Source organism: Mauremys mutica, chromosome 14, assembly GCF_020497125.1.
Source record: "Mauremys mutica isolate MM-2020 ecotype Southern chromosome 14, ASM2049712v1, whole genome shotgun sequence".
Classification (NCBI taxonomy): Eukaryota; Metazoa; Chordata; order Testudines; family Geoemydidae; genus Mauremys; species Mauremys mutica.
In genome coordinates this window covers 4,119,259-4,135,438 of record NC_059085.1, presented here as the reverse complement: position 1 = coordinate 4,135,438, position 16,180 = coordinate 4,119,259, and the positions used below count along the sequence as shown (strand labels likewise).

The window sequence follows — 16,180 nt, the reverse complement described above, 5'->3', positions numbered from 1 at the left end:
ATTCTAGCAGTTCTAGGAGTTGGAGCATCCTCAGCAACAGCTTTCAGCTATTATTCAAATCTCTGTTCTAGGATAAAAGTGTTCCATGTAAACTTTTGTAATCAAGATGCAAAAGAACTAATCAGAGCACACCCTGAGACCGGCTGCTATCAGCCACCAAAAGAGAATGCTGTGGCAATTTTTAAATGGGCAAAGGAACAAGAGGCAAACATACCTGTTCCATTCAGTGTCCCCCTGAGAATCAATCGTGGTCTATCCTGAGCCCAGTGCACACTGGGGCAGGACTTTCAGGGCATTGTTAGTGCTGAGGATGTTGGTGTGAGGATGTGGTCCATATCTTGCTGCTGAGTTTCAGTCTATTAGATGCTGTTTGATTAGGTTTTGCCCAGCAGGAGCGTTTATCCCAACCTGAACTCAGAGTTGAGTGGGGGGCAGCAGGATGGCTGAAGTGGGAGTCCGCTCACCATTGGCACCAGGTTTGTATAATGTTGGGTGGTGCACAGAACAGGTCCAAGCAGAGCCATCCCATCCATAGGATGAACTGAGGCAACTGACCTGGCGTGCTTTGGGGGACCCCATGATTCAGGGGTGTTCAGAGTCCCAGTTGGCCTGCGCGGTTAGCAGGGGGCATGGCACCAGCATCAGTGAGGGACCCGGCTCTGGTGTCGCTCGGGGAAGGGGGCAGAAGCCAGAAAGAGGCAGAGCGGGAACTTGGAGAAATGGGGGTGGAATGGGGGTGGGAATGGAGCAGGACTGGGAACAGGCAGGAGCAGAAAGATGTGGGGCCGGGTCTTGGGGTGGAGCAGGGACAAGAAGAGGTGGGACAGAGCGGGGCAGGCTGGGGCTGGGTCACTGCCTGCTGCCAGCTCCAGGACACCCGCTAATCCCCCAGACTTCCCTGCACCCCGCATCCCCCTGAAGCGTGGGCCCCCCAAAGTAAGGGGCCCGGGGCAGTTGCCCCAGTCTGTCTTACGGACAGGATGGCTCTGAAAATATAAGCCTAAACGTTGGTGGAGCCAGGCCCACATTCCTGAATATTGGAGGAGCTCAGGCACCACGGGCCCATATAACTTGCCACCTATGCCTCTTACCACATGCCCAAATGGCCATAGAAGAAACCTGACCATGAGCTTGCACACATTTCCTACTCGAGCCAGCAAAGAAAAGTGAGTGGCTAGAACTCCTAGATCCTTGCTAGAAGAGCAACCCATGCAGCTCTCCATGGTTTGCAGTGAGTCATCCCAGCACTAATGCAGTGGGACTGGGATCTTTGGTTTCTCAGCAAAATACAGACTTGACAAACATTCTCTCTGTCTAATTGTTTGTGACATGTCCAAGGTTCATTGTGCAGAGCCGGGACATCACACAGAAACACTCACATGGTCTGGCACGCATGTGTCATCCACAATGACGGGCCTGCAATTCATGTTTTCCACCTCTGGGCCCAAGGTTAGGAGTGGCCCTAGCTGTTTTGCCAGCCAGGGCAGAAAATGTTTCCAAAGTTTTTGGCCCCACCTACTCCCGAGAAACCAAGTGTGCATGTAAGCGCACACACACACACACACACACACACACACACACACACACACACACACACACACACACACACACAAAGCCAGCCAGTTTGAGGGGAGCCAAAAAAAAAAGTTTTGTGCCCCCTGGAAGTTAGTACCGAGGGCAACTGCCCTTCTTGCCCACCTCTAGAACCAGCTGTGCCCACTGAGGTACCTGAATGTTCAGTCTCTAGATGGCTCAGTAACAGCATAGCAGTGTTGAATGGATCTCCCACCTGCATCAGGGAGCAGCAGAGGAGAAAGGCTCCAGAAATGGGTTGTAATTCAGCTCAGGTTGTTTATTGGGGTGTCAGGTACAGGTAACACTGCAGGCACCTCTATGATCTAATCACACCTGGCAAGCTCATGTCTCACCAGGGATAGATTTGTCCGTCCCAACCCAGGAAGGAACCATTCTCCTTCTCAGAGAGCGTGGAAAGCATCTTCAGGATTGCTTGAGTGGTTTGCTCCACGGTCTGTGGGGCCTGTAGGGTTAAAGTGATGCTGTTAGATAGGGCAAAACTGCATCTTTCAGGCCATTGTTACTGTGACACCCTGGCACCCCAATATTCACCACTGTCATGTAATCAGGATATGTTTTGTACTAAGGATGCTTTGTGATTCTTATTGTTCTAAGTCTTGATCTGCTAGATGTTAATATCTCGTTGGAGTGTATGTGCTATCGTCGTATGTGAAGTTACAAAGTTTGGCTGTGTACATGTTGCTGAAACATGTTGTGAGGTTGAAAACACCCACAAGCAGCGTTTCAGCTGCAATAGTAAAAAGGCCAAACAATGTTAATGGCTTACTGAGGAAATGCACACAAGCACAAGGATTACCCCAGGAACTGTGAACAAAAGAAACCTCTCAGAGATAGCACGACACAATGGGAACTGTTTGACCCAGATCACAGCAAAAGAGCTTTCCAGCAAGTGGGAAGCAGATATAAAAGGGGGAAAGTGAGATCATGATGGGACCTCACTCTCCCGACAACACACTGAGAACACCTGAGGAACAAAACTGAACAGGTTGGAAATGATGATCCCAGGCTTGAGGGATTTCTAGCCTGTGTATGAAAACTTGGGAAACCCAAGCTGCAAAGCCAAGGCAGCTTGTGCTTTAGGAATCTGCCAACCTGTTTATCACGCAGGGTGAGAATTTGCTAATTCATATCCTACCTTTCTAGTACTGTACATTAAGCTCAGTTTGCGATTTTGTTTATTTACTAGGTAATGTGCTTTGAGCTGTTTGCTATCACTTATAATCACTTAAAGTCTACCGTTTTGTAGTTAATAAACTTGTTTTATGTTTAATCCAAACCAGTGTGCATTTGACTAAGGTGTCTGGGGAAAATCTCAGCTTGGTTTCCACCAGTGTGCATGGTCCTCTTGACATTGAGAGAGAGGCGGATGGGGTGTTAAACCCATATAGTGGCCAGATTTGACCAGGGCAGGATGTACTGCTCTGGGGCCTAGGCTGGGAAGCTGGTGGTTAGAGACCCTGCCTGTGACTGCAGCTGGGTGTGTCCCTACCTGTGTGAATGCTGGTGAAAGTGCAGGCTGGAGGGCTTTGCAACTTGTCACAGCAGCACAGTGTGAGAGGGAGCCCAGGCTGGTGGGTCAGAGGCTCAGTGGTACCCCAGTTCCAGGTAGCACCCCGGGGGGAACTCATTACAGTTACTATGTTCCTAGCAGTGGGTGTATTCAGGACCAAGTCTCCTCCCTCAACTTATCATCCTCTTAGCTTCAGTAGGGTCTTCAGGGTAAGTTGTCTTTGCGGATATTTGTACAACGCCTACCACAATGGGACTGTGGGCTCTGTGCTACCAAAATACATGAATAAATAATAATGTACTAAAATGAGAGTTGATGTTCCTCACACTTGTGCATTTATAGAGTCTTATCAAAACCCCATAGCTGTCAATGGGAGTCTTTCCATTGGCCTCAGTGGGGTTTGGATCAGTCCCATAGAATCATCCCAAAGCATTAAAGGCCTTTGCAGTAAAGCAGTATGACTAATTTTCTATACGCTATTTATGGATCACTTCTGGCGTGGCACATGGCAATGCTTAACTGCGTCCAGTAAGAATACTCGGTCACACCTAGGCAAAGAGGGGTACAATGTTAGCGTTCTGATGTGGTAGTTATCAATGCCCACTTTGCACTGGTACAAATGTGCAAGGTGCAGGGCAGTGGCAAATCAGGCCCACTCTATCCAGATTAAACTGCAGGGGGAGTTTAGCTCAGCTGAATGTACTTCCCCCGCACATTGGACTTTGGCCAGGACATTGCAGCTTTAGAAATCAGTGGGAGTTAGGTGCCCAAATACCTCTGAGGATCTGGGCCCTTGTGGCCAACCCCCTGGCTCTTGCACACTGTGCTGTGGGTTGTTTAGAGGAGAGAGGAGGAGACTGGGCTTTGCAGGGGAACGCAGGGGTCAGGAGCTAGGGGAAACAGGCCAGTATGCTTTGTCTGCTTTGTGCTGCTCCCAAGTGGGGTAAAGCAGGCAGAGTGTACTGGTGAATCTGGCCATCAGAGGTAAAATGACGAGAAGATTTCAGGTGGATACATATCTTCAAATCATAGAAATCTCATCACAGGGTGACTTTCTCTGGGTTTATGTTTATATATGAAAATTCTAGTAATTTAACAAACCAAACAGAATTCCCAAACAAAAGCCACGTTAAACTGGAGATACGGTTATGGTTATAGTAACTTTAAGTTTAACCATAATTTTTATTTCCTGGGTTCGTAATGTTTGTTTTGGGGATAATTACAACATCCCTGGAATGGTTTACCCTTATAGTATTGATACGTATTCCAGTCTTCCCTCCAGTTTAACGTAGTTGCGATCTGGGTGTACAGATGAATCTGTGGCAGAACCAAGACTGTAAGGCCTCCCTGATGTGCTGTGGATGGAAGTGGCCAGTCACCCTAACCAAGGGATTATAAACGTGTTATGACCCCTACCTTTTCTGTTCCCATTCTGGTTTTCACCCAGCCAGGTGGATAGAAGTGCAGAGAATCCCATAGTCTTTGTACTCCAAGGACTGGCACTTGCTGACCATGTTCAGAGCAGCCTGTGGGTGGGACACTCCATGAGCAGAGATAAGAGCACAGGACAGAGGGGCATCTTCCCTACAGGACATGATCCCCTCAACCCCACAGTACTGATATGCAAGGGTGGAGGGGAGTCATCTGGGCTGACAGGAGAGGAGATAAATAGCACTGGGCGGAATGTACAGAGCTTCACACCTAAGCAGTACTGCTGAACTAAAGGGCAGCTCCCACTTCACTCAACGGACAAACCCAGCTCAGCTGCTCGGGGCGACAGATAAGGTTACAACTCTGACTGAAGCTATTCCGGGAGATTTTTTTTCCCAACATTACATGATGTCATTTTCTTAAAATATCCCATTCAAATCTCCTGGATTGCTTTCAATAGTCACTGGAAGATCAATGCTGATTCTGGGAGACTCCAGGCCCATCCTGGAGGGCTGACAACTCTAGCAACAGATCAAAAGCAAACTGCCCACCTCACAATAAATCTTCAATCTTTCTTGCCCCTGAGTAAAGGGTACAAGGCTGTGAGATACCAAATCCCAGAAATCTCTGGTTTTATCCTTTTATAGCCTGGAATGCTCAGCCAAGCGGAAACCAGGAGACCCAATCCTGATAAAACGAAAGGAGGAAAATCCTTGGCCAAGCCCAGTTGTTGGCACTGGCTGTATCTGCACCTTGAGATCCTACACAGCTGAGACTCATCAAGGGATTCAGTACACAAGGAACATGGCACCAGCAGCTGGTTCCAAACCCAGCTGAATTCCTGTTACCCTTGTAGCAATAACATTCCCGGCAGTCTCAGAGTGGTGAGAGGATCCCACTGAACCTAACCTTCCTCACTGCCCAATGGCGACCAAAGCTGGATGAGCTTGGAAGCTGGTAATATGTCCAGATCTCTGATTTGTTGTTAAAGAGTAATTCTGGCTAAAGGTTGACTATGAAGGGGGAGATGCAGGGACACATGCACTGTATCTTTAAATCTGTAGCACGAAGCCAGGCAGGAGGGGGCTAGGGAGGTTCTGGGGCAGGAGCTCTGCAGTGAAGCAGGGCAGGAGACTGAGGAGTATAGAAGGAGCAGCAGCGCTGATACAGAGTGGGAGCTAGTTACACTTGAAAGAAGTGAGAGGGGTCCCGTATTGTACCTTGCTGCAGCGGTAGCTGGGTTCTTGCAGAAATTCCAATGATGTAACAAGTGCTATGGAACCAGCCATGCTGGACATGTTGAGAATGGTGCCCTTGCTGCAGCTCAGCCCTGTCTGGGTGCTCTGCTGGGCAGCCTTCTTCAGCAATGGCAGGAACTCCTGAGGGAGATACCAATGACTGTGTTACGACAGGGGTGACACTGCTGTACCAGGGAAGGAGCCCATCAGTGATGTTAAGGGTCAGGGAGAGGGAGGCTCTGAAGATGGAGTCTGTGATTCAGGCAGGTTGGTGCATCCCATAGTTCTTGGGAATATGATGACTGGGAAACTCTCCTATGGGTCAGAGTGTGCTCTCCCTGAAGGGAGCCTGCTCTGCTCCTTCACGGGAGGTGATCCCTGCTGCAGGCACTAGCCCTGCACAATCCTTGTGCTCCTAGAGCACATGGTCTGGGCCTGTGCCCAGCCTCTGGGTAGGAGCATCATGGGGAAGGGGCTCCTTGGCAGGGCACAATCTGGCTGTCACCCTTATGGCTGCATGGCCCTCTGGTACATCCTTTGAACCAGAAGAGAACATGTGATTATACTGACTGAGGCACTAGGGGATAACAACCTACTACTGCGACCAGCTAGTGGAGTTATTTCATTAGCCCAAGTGGTAGAACACTGCGCTTTGGTGCTCAAGGTTCAAATCCTGATGGTGGCCAGTGTTAGGGGATGTTAGAGAGTCTCTCTTGAGTCTGAAACTGCAGACCACCTTGTTTTTAAACAATGAATCAAAAATTTGCCCTAGCCAAGCGTCTCAGCTCATTCCAGGGCAGTCTTGGCTCAGTGTCAAAGGAGTTTCCTGGCTGTCAGGTGTGTTCTTACCTGGCTCACCAGCAGGGGCCCAACTGTGTTAGTTAGGTATACAATTGCCATGGTCTCAACGTTCTCGTTCTCCATGGTGGTTACCCGTGTGATGCCAGCGTTGTATATCAGGAGATTCAGTCCATGTCCTTGCACATGATCCTCCACTCTCTGTGCAGCTGCCTTTATGCTGTTTGGATCTGTGACATCTACAGACAGCACAGGGGATTCAGAAACATCCTTCCTATAGCAGCTCTGCCCTTTCTATCAGCTCTACCAGACCATTGAGCTGTTGACCCTGTCTTCAGTTGGCGAATGAAAGCAGCCTCGCTCACTTGCATTTCCCTCAAGCCCCTCTGGGAACTCTCCCACGCTGCCTCTGATTCCAGGGGCAGGGGGAAATCCCTTGAAATTTGTAAGTAATTATGCTTATCCTCTTTGCACTGCCTCCTAAAAACCTACCTGTGCTGTGATGCCTGCAAATCACATCCAGGCAGGTGCATGGTGAGCTGAGATTTCATTTCTGTTTCTTAACCAAATTGTGTCCCATTTGCCTGCTTTGCTGCATCTGGCACTGGGATCTATCTGGGGTAGGGACTGTCTTCTTTATTACTAGTCTGTGCAGCACCTAACACAACAGGAGTCCAATCCCGGGTTGGAAGTCCCAGCTGCTTTCATTATACAAATTATGTTATACATCATTATGTTTTTTCTGGATCCAAATAGAAACCCACAACTTTCAATCTAATGTGGCTTTTATTTTAGATCCTGGAAACTCATAAGAAAGAATTAAAGTTCCCACGAGAGGTTACAGTTCTCTCTCTCCTCGGTAACAAGCTGCTCAACCTCTGAGAACAAAATGGCTGCTGGTTCTGCATGCAGAGAGAGGTTATTGGAATTTGAGGGCTAGGAATCTGCAAACAATGTGCAGCAGTTACACAGGGACACATGCCACGGGTGCCATGGGGGCACTGCAAGATTTGGTAGGAGAGGAAATATCAGTCACTTGGGCACACATAATGGAGACTTAGTGGAGAAGGCATAGGACCCACACTGGGTTTGTACCTTCAGCACTAAAATCATGGGTCTCTTCCACTTGAATTAAGTGCAACTCTATTAGCGGTCAGCCATTACAGGGGGACAGAGTGTGTGTGACATGCTCCACTATGAACTGTTAGTGCTTCACAACCAAACACAAGTGTGGCACCACATTGTGCCAGCCATGGAGAATTGGGCTCCTTGTCTTCCTCCCAAGGCCTCTCGTGTCTGAATGAGTAGTGTAACAGGGTCAGGCCAGATGGCTACAGGAGGGTGTTAGAAGGCAGATATATTAGTCCCAGATTAAGTAGATCCCTTTTCCCTGGGTAAGGTAACAGGGGCAGTTCCAGAACAAGCAGGAACTTGCTGGAGCCAATTAAGGCAGGCAGGCTAATTAGGACACCTGGACCAATTAAGAAGAAACTGCTAGAATCAATTAGGACAGGCTGGCTAATCAGGGCACCTGAGTTTAAAAAGGACCTCACTTCAGTTTGTGGTGTGCATGCGAGGAGCTTGGAGCAAGAGGCACTAGGAGCTGAGAGTGAGAAGGCATATTGTTGGAGGACTGAGGAGTACAAGCATTATCAGACACCAGGAGAAAGGTCCTGTGGTGAGGATAAAGAAGGTGTTGGGAGGAGGCCATGGGGAAGTAGCCCAGGGAGTTGTAGCTGTCACGCAGCTGTTCCAGGAGGCACTCTAGACAGCTGCAGTCCACAGGGCCCTAGGCTGGAACCCGGAGTAGAGGGCAGGCCCAGGTTCCCCCCAAACCTCCCAACTCCTGATCAGACACAGGAGGAGGTGACCTGGACTGTGGGCCCCACTAGAGGGGAAGGTCTCTGGGTTGTTTCCCCGACCCACATGGTGAATCTGTGAGGCGAGCAAATCCACCAGTAAGTACAGGACCCACCAAGGTAAAGGAGGAACTTAATCAGAACTGGTGTTAAAAGTGGGACTTGGTGTGCACAGTGCAGCAGAAGAAGGAGAGTGCTAAAAAAAAATAATAAAGGAGCAGGTTTACTTTTTTTTCCCCTCCACAATGGAAGATGTAGTGTGGGCACTGATACAAGCCACAGCTGCCCAGCAGGAGGCTTTCCCTGTCCAGGCAGCTGCCCAACAGAAGGCAGTGAGGCTGCAGCAGGAGACCAATCATTTGTTGATGGACCAGGCTGCTCAAGACCATACTATGTTGCGGGAACTGGTAAATCAAGTGAAGGCCCTTATGGAAATGAACGACAGCCATGATGTGACACGGAACATACGGGCCAGCAATTGCCTGCAGAAAATGACGGGGGAGGATGATATAGAGGCATATCTCCTGGCCTTTGAGAGGACAGCCCTATGGGAAGCCTGGCCTCGAGATTAGTGGTCTGGCATCCTCACCCCATTCCTGTGTGGGGAGGCCCAGAAGGCCTACCATGATCTGCCTGAAGAGGCTGCAGCAGACTACCCCCAGCTGAAAGCAGAGATCCTGGCCAGATCTGGGGTAACGACCGCAGTGCGGGCCCAGCGGTATCACGAGTGGAGGTACCAGGAAGACAAAACCCTGTGGTCCCAATTGTATGACCTCATCCATCTCGCAAGAAAGTGGTTGCGAACTGAGTCCCGGAGTCCAGAAGAGACACTAGAGGTTCTGGCCATCGACCAATTCATGAGGGGACTACCGCCAGACCTTCATGCCTGGGTAAGCCAGAACGAACCCTCCACCTATGATGAGGTTGTCACCCTGGTAGAGAGGTGAAGGACAGCGAGGGAGCTGACTTGACCAGTTAAGGAAGAGGCACCCCAGGTTAAACTGGCAGCACTAAGCCCTAAAGCTCTGGTGACTGGGCCACCAGGAGGGCCTAGATGGGAAAAAGAGAGGGGCTGAAGGCCCACCAGAGGCCACAAAGAGTCGGAGCACTGAGAGGGAAGAAGATCATAACGTTAGACTGCCCAAACCAAGAGACTGGGGAATGCCTAGGGCTCCATACAGATGTTATGCCTGCGGAGAATGGGGACATATAGCTGCACAGTGTCCCAATGCTGAGGAGCCGATGCAGTGTAACCTGGGGAACTGGGCAGACACATACTCCCTAATCCACCTTGTGGAGGTCTCACTAACCCCACATACGTACACCAGACCAATAAAGCTAAATGGGGTAGAGACCACAGCACTGGTTGATTCGGAGAGTGCTACCACGCTTATCTCAGGGAAGTTTGTGAAGTGTAGTCAGTTGCCGCAGGCTAAACCTACGGGGATAACATGTGTCCATGGGACAGTTAGTCACTATCCGACCATCCCAGTAAAAATCGAGATCCAAGGGAACACTACTGAGGTAGCAGCAGGTATAGTCCCTAAACTCCCATACCCAGTGCTCATAGGGAGGGACTTCCCAGGGTTTGGAGACTTACCCCCAGTAGGAGGATTGGAGAAAGAAGGGAACCCTGAAATTAGTGAGGCATCCACAGTGGACTGTCAACCCCCAATCTTCTCTGAAATATCCCCAAATTTATTCTCCACTCCCAGACAGGATAGAAAGATGAAAAGAGAAAGAAGAGCAGCTAAGGCCTTGGGAACCCAAATACTGACCCAAAGCCAGAGGGTCTCTCTCATAGGTAGACGGACCCGAGCAGCTGAACAGGAGGCCACCCAGGAGAGAGAAGCACCCGAGTCTCACTTCCACCCTAACGCTTCTGAACCAGTAGAGGCAACAGAAATTAGCCCTGGGAGAGGAAATTTTGGACGGGACCAGGCTGAAGACAACATTAGGAAAGAGGTGACCAAAATAGATGGGGTTCTTAAACCCAGGGACCAGGACCTTACTTCATAATGAAGAAGGATCTCTTATACCAGGTTGCACCAGTACAGGGGCAGAAGGTACAGCAGATCCTAGTACCTCAAAAACACCAGAACGCTGTATTAAGTCTTGCTCATAGTCATCTTTTTAGGGGGCATTTGGGGGTAGAGAAGACCCTGTCACGGGTCCTATGACAGTTCTTCTGGCCTGGAGTACACGAAGAAGTGTGAAGGTACTGTGCGTCCTGCCCAGAGTGTCAGCTGCACAGTCCCCATCCCCACTTGAACACACCTTTAGTACCCCTTCCCATCACAGAGGTCCCCTTTGAGCGAATAGCCATGGATCTAGTGGGACCCCTGGAGAAGACGGCTGAGGGCCACCAATATATACTTGTTGTTTTGGACTATGCTACTCGCTACCCAGAAGCTGTCCCCCTGTGGAACATGGCCTCTAAAACGATAGCCAAAGAGCTGGTGGGGATCTTAGCCCGAGTGGGGCTACCAAAGGAGATATTAACAGACCAAGGAACCCCATTTATGTCGAAGCTAATGAAGGACCTCTGTACGCTGCTCCATATACATAGACTGAAGTTCTCAGGGTATCATCCGCAGACCGATGGATTGGTAGAAAGGTTTAACCAAACCCTCAAGGCTATGATAAGGAAGGTGGTAAGTTGGGACGGGAAGGACTGGGACACCCTACTACCTTACCTTATGTTCACCATCCAGGAGGTACCTCAGGTCTCAACTGGGTTTTTCCCCTTTGAGTTATTACACGGACGCCACCCCCGTGGCATACTAGATATCGCCAAAGAGATCTGGGAAGAGGAACCCAATGAGGGGAGAAACATAATTGAACATGTACTGCACAAGCGAGACCGGATAGCCCGGGTCACCCCTATAGTACGGGAACATTTGGAAAAGGTGCAGGAGGCCCAGTGAACCCATTACAACCACCAGGCAAAAGTCCGACAATTCCAACCAGGTGATCGGGTGATGGTGTTGATACCTCAGCAGAAAGAAAGCTTTTGGGCCAATGGCAGGGGCCCTATGAGGTGGTTGAACCCGTGGGTGAAGTAACCTACAAGGTGCGGCAGCCAGGACGCCGAAAACAAGAACAGATTTATCACATTAACCTCTTAAAGCCTTGGCACCAGCGAGAAGCATGTGTAGTGGCACAAGAGATCCCGATCCAGGGAAATAACCTGCAGGAGTAGATCAGAATATCCACTGATCTGACACTGAACCAGAAGAAGGAGGTAACAGATGATCAACCGATACCAGGACGTGTTTTCAGCCAAACCAGGCTGGACCACCGAAGCATATTACCACACTATCACAGACCCTGGGGCAAAGGTAACTTTAAGGCCCTACCAGGTCCCAGCGGCAAAAAGGGAGGAGACCAAGACAGAGGTAAAAAGGATGTTGGAGCTGGGAGTCATTGAAGAGTCCCACAGTCAATGGTCGAGCCCAATTGTGTTGGTGCACAAACCCGATGGCACCACTAGATTTTGTGATGACTTTCGCCGGCTGAACAAGATATCCAAATTTGATGCATACCCTATATCCCACATTGATGAGTTAGTTGACCACCTGGGCAATGCCTGATTTTTGACAACCCTTGATTTAACAAAGGGATACTGGCAGATTCCTCTTGGCAAAGATGCAAAAGAAAAGACGGCATTCTCTACACCAGAGGATCTGTTTTGGACTGCATGGGGCACTTGCCACCTTCCAGCGTCTCATGGACAAGCTGCATACCTGGATGACATAAAATATCCATATCCCTGACTAGGAGATGCACTTGGAAAAGGTGGAAGCAGTTCTGGACACGCTAAGGGGGGAGGGATAGCTCAGTAGTTTGAGCATTGGTCTGCTAAACCCAGGGTTGTGAGTTCAATCCTTGAGGGGGGGATCTGGGGCAAAAATTGGTCCTGCTAGTGAAGGCAGGGGGCTGAACTCAATGACCTTTCAAGGTCCCTTCCAGTTCTAGGAGATTGGTATATCTCCAATTATTAAAAAAGACGGGCTGGCCTCACAGCCAACCCAGCCAAGTGTGCTTTAGGGCTAGCTAAGGCTAAATACCTTGGCTACATTGTAGGAAGGGGCATGGTCAAGCCCCAACTAAACAAACTAGAAGCTATCCAAAATTGACCCTGGCCAAATCAGAAAAAGCAAGTCTGGGCATTCCTGGGTGTGGTGGGCTACTACCGGCGATTTATACCCCATTTCGCTACCAGAGCGAGTCCCCTGACAGACCTGATAAAAGCCCGGGGTCCGGACATGGTGAAATGGACTGATGCTGCAGAGAACGCATTCACGGACCTACAGACAGCCCTCTGCAGTAACCCCGTGCTTATAGCCCCAGACTTCAACAAAGAATTCATTTTACAAAGAGATAAATCTGAAGTAGGATTGGGAGCTGTCCTATCGTAGATGGTCAGAGACGAAGAACACCCAATGCTCTGCCTCAACAGGAAACTCCTCCTAAGAGAGCAGAAGTATGCCGTGATTTTGAGAGAGTGCCTTGCTGTGAAATGGGCCATGGAAACACTATGTTATTACCTTCTGGGACGACGGTTTACCCTTGTGACTGACCATGCACCCCTCCAATAGATGCAGCGAAATAAAGAGAAGAACGCAAGGGTGACCAGATGGTTCCCGTCCCTACAGCCTTTTCAATTCACCATACAACACCAGGCTGGAAGCCACCATGGCAGTGCAGATGGCTTGTCACGGGTACACTGCCTGACGGCCCAAGTTGCCCAACCCTGTGGTGTTGAGCCGAGGGAGGGGATAATTGACAGGGTCAGGCCAGATGGCTACAGGAGAGTGTTCCTTTTGAGTTCTGTGCGCTGAAAGCCCCTCCTCCAGCCAGAGGTGAAAGTAAGGCAGTACGTCCCGGTATGCCGGAGTACCAGTTAAAAAAAGGTGCAGTAGTGTACTGGCAAATAAGTGGAGCATTCAGTACTGGTTTATTTTCACCTCTTTTGGCTGCATAACAAAAAGTTCAAACTCAAAGCTAATAAAAGCTTGGAAAGGGAAAACTCACTGTCACATTTGTTTGTTTCTCTCCCTCTCCTCCTCCAGCCAGGCTGCCCAACGGCTAGGCTCTGCGTTCCCATGACCCTCCACTCAGCAGGGGCTGCAGGGGCTCCCCTCTAGCTTGTAGCAGGGGGACTGGCTGAGCCCCAGGTAGCCTGCTGCCTGCATAAGAACAGTTTAAATTTAGCTGTTCACCCTCCAGTCTGAACCAGGGGATTAGGGGCTATTTCTGGCATCCTTGTTAATTTCACTCAGGATTGTTGCTGGGAGAGGGGGAGAGGGGTGTGTGAGACCAAGGCAGGGGCAGAATACAATAGGCATTTGACTGCACAGTTTAAATCCAGAGCTAATAAAAGCCAGTGGAAGGGGAAAACTCACTGTCACATCAGTTTCTCTCCTCCCTCCTCCTCCAGCCAGGCTGCCAACGGGGCTCCCTGTTCTCCTGACCCTCCCCTCACTCAGCAGGGGCTGCAGGGGCTCCCCTCTAGCTTGCAGCAGGGAGCAGGGGGACTGGCTGAGGGAGAAGCCTCTCCAGGTAGCCTGCTTCCTGCATAGGAACAGTTTAAACATAGCTGTTCATTCCAGGGGTCTGAATTGGGATTAGGGGCTGTTTCTGGCATCCTTGTTAATTTCACCCTTGGTTGGGGCAGTTCATTTATATTCAATTTATATTATTGAAGATCGCCTCATCCAGGGGGCAGAAAAGAACTGCCCTGGCTTTGGTCACCCCCCCCCCCACACACACACGAAATAAACAAGGATGCCAGAAATAGCCCCGAATTGGAGTGAACAGCTAAGTTTAAACTGTTCTTATGCAGGCAGCAGGCTACCTGGGGAGGCTTCTCCCTCAGCCAGTCCCCCTGCTACAAGCTAGAGGGGAGCCGCTGCAGTCCCTGCTGAGTGCGGGGGTTGGGAGAACGGGGAGCCTAGCCCTGTCGGCAGCCGGGCTGGAGGAGGACGGAGAAGAGAAATGGAGGTGACAACGAGTTTTCCCCTTCCACTGGCTTTTATTAGCTCTGGATTTAAGCTCTGCGGCCAAATGGCTATTGTATTCTGCCCCGCCTTGGTCTTACTGTCCCCGTCCCCACAACAACCGTGAGTGAAATTAACAAGGATGCCAGAATTAGCCCCTAATCACACGGTTCAGATAGCGGAGTGAACAGCTACGTTTAAACTGTTCCTATGCAGCAGCAGGCTACCTGGGGAGGCTTCTCCCTCAGCCAGTCCCCCTGCTACAAGCTAGAGGGGAGCCCCTGCTGAGTGTGGGGGTTGGGGGAACAGGGAGCCTAGCCCCGTCGGGCAGCCTGGCTGGAGGAGGAGGAGGGAGGACAAGGAGGAAAATGTGACAGTGAGTTTTCAGTTTTTCCGGCTTATTCCAATAGTAAAGTTTTAGTACAGACAGTACTGGTAGTAGAAAATAGCTTTATTTTCTATATCTAAATCATGCAATGGGAGGGATCCATGAAGTATGTAAGAGAGGTGGGTTGCTTGTGTTTGGACTGTACTGGTAAGAAATGTAATTTACTTCCATCCCTGGCCCCGCCCCTTCCGGGGGGCGTGGGGGGAGTGGGACCCGTACTGGTAAGAGCTGTATTTTACTTTCACCCATGCCTCCAGCCTAGGGAGGGGCTACTAAACCCAGAACCCCACTGAGTTCGAGGAACAACAAAGGCAACAACAGGAACAGTGGGGGTCAAAGGGCCAAAACTAAGGAACCAGAAGGGGACACCGAGCAGAGAACCCCGGACAGCACCCACTGCTCCTCGAAGACATCGAGAGAGCCGGCGGACGCTGCCCAGAGGAACTCTGCGCAGATACGTGAATGGATGAAAGAATGAAAAATGGCCCCACAGTCGCAGACCCTCCCCTCTGCCAACCTCTCCTCCCTGGTGTTACGAATGGCCACCTTGGCCATGGCTAGGAGGAGATTGACAAGGTGGTCCCGCGACTTTGTGAGGCCTCAGATCGGGTGTGCATAGAGAAATAAGTGCAGGGAAAAGTGCAGCCAGAACCTCAATAAGAGGATCTGGAGGAGCCAGAAAAGGGGCTGCAGCCTGGCACACTGAAGGTACGCATGCACCAGGGTCTCCCTCATGCCACAGAAGGGACAGGCTTCAGGGACAGGGGTAAAGTGCGCCAAGTACACACCCATGCTCACAGCTCCATGCGGGAGCCACCAGCTGATATCCCCGGCAGGCCACGGGACTAAGGTGGAATAGAAACTGGTCCACCGGGGTTCCGCACCTGCCGCTGCTGGTAAAAGGTCCCGCCACTTGGCGTCTGGGCGGAACACGAGGGTGGGGTAGTGAAGCGTGTGCAGCACAAGCACGTATAGATGGTCTCTTGGTGCGGTTTGGAAATGAACCGGCTGCATGACATGCAGCCGGCTGGAGGTACGGGGGAAGAGGAGGCCGGGAAGACTCATGGGGTAGAGGGCCGATGAAAAGATCCGGAGGGTCTGGAGTGAAGGGCGGGTGGCGCGCACCCTCTTGCAGGACCTGCTCGAGGAAAGACCAAGCCACGGGAGACAGGGCTGCCTCCACCTCCTGGAGTATGCGCCGTGGGGTCGTAAGGGTGAAGAGCCCCATGCACTGACCGAGCGCCTGGGGATCCACCTAATCCCCTAGGTCGTAATCCAGGAGGTCTCCAATCTTGGTGACTCCCGCCAGGACCAACCTCCGGCACGCCGAGGAGGACTCCGTCACCTGCACACGAAGA

The 16,180-nt window shown here is 50.6% G+C and overlaps 1 pseudogene; it reads right to left on the bottom strand.

The window, feature by feature from the left end:
- Nucleotides 1-1,777: 1,777 nt before the first annotated feature.
- LOC123349504 overlaps nucleotides 1,778-16,180 on the bottom strand; it is a 32,572-nt pseudogene continuing 18,169 nt past the window's right edge.